Here is a 292-nt window from a genome sequence, read left to right on the forward strand (position 1 = left end):
ATAAAATCAAAAGATCAAAGAAATATACCATTTAAGCACAAAAACATTCAATATTTAAGCACTAATCATCAATTTCTTGTATGAAAAAGCATAGAAAAATAGGTATATGATGACTTGTCATCACAACACCAAACTTAAACCTTGCTTGTCCCCAAGCAAGAAAAGAATTATGCAATAAAGATTGACAATCCATGGTAAGAAGAATAGCAACTCAATGTTCATGGTAAGCTAGTTTTCTATGCATGCTTCAATCACAAAAGAAATGTAAATGATTGATGCTTCCATTTAGCTC

Source organism: Arachis duranensis, chromosome 1, assembly GCF_000817695.3.
Source record: "Arachis duranensis cultivar V14167 chromosome 1, aradu.V14167.gnm2.J7QH, whole genome shotgun sequence".
Lineage (NCBI taxonomy): Eukaryota > Viridiplantae > Streptophyta > Magnoliopsida > Fabales > Fabaceae > Arachis > Arachis duranensis.